Source organism: Trypanosoma equiperdum (genome assembly GCF_001457755.1).
Source record: "Trypanosoma equiperdum strain OVI genome assembly, contig: ctg_962, whole genome shotgun sequence".
In the NCBI taxonomy this organism is placed as follows: domain Eukaryota; phylum Euglenozoa; class Kinetoplastea; order Trypanosomatida; family Trypanosomatidae; genus Trypanosoma; species Trypanosoma equiperdum.
The window spans coordinates 4,592-5,285 of NW_027124934.1; positions in this window are offsets into that span (position 1 = coordinate 4,592).

Consider the following 694-nt stretch of genomic DNA (forward strand, 5'->3'; position numbering starts at 1 on the left):
AAGAGTAATAAAAAGTATGGTTTGCGTGTTTACGACATGAAAACAGTAAAAGTATTAGCGTTTCTGAGAACATAGATGCAGTTAACTACTGTAATTTGACAAAAAAGAATAGAGGGGAAATGTGAAGAATTCTAGGGAACAGCAAAATTTACAGTGAGTAGTAGCACTGTGTTTAGCCCAAGATAACCACTAAAACAAAATATAGATGAGAGGTTAAATCCAAGCTGCAGACTCTTAACATACACTTTTTAAAAAACTACATCATGATAATATCATGGAATTACTTATGTAAAATAGTGAAGCAATTTAATCATTTTATCAATATATTCTTTATTTTATAAATATTTTTAGTTTTCTAGTTATATGGAAATATTATCTTATGTAGTATTTGAAAACTATTTGGGTAATAATAGTTTACTTTTCTTTTATTGTTACGTCTGTTAATTTATAGACGTCACCGTACAGCTTATTTTGTGAGGGTGATCCTATTTAACTTGAAATCGTTGAAGATGAGTATATGCAATTTGTTTCGCAGGATGTAAGGAGGATTTGGAAAACTAGAGATTATTTGGTTGTGGCTGTAATACCTTTAATAGATAATAACGAGATTTTAGAAAAAGGAATATTCAAAGAAAAACTTTCTAAAGTTATCCTGAAGTGGAGAGAAAATCAAATAATTTTAGTGGAAAGTTGC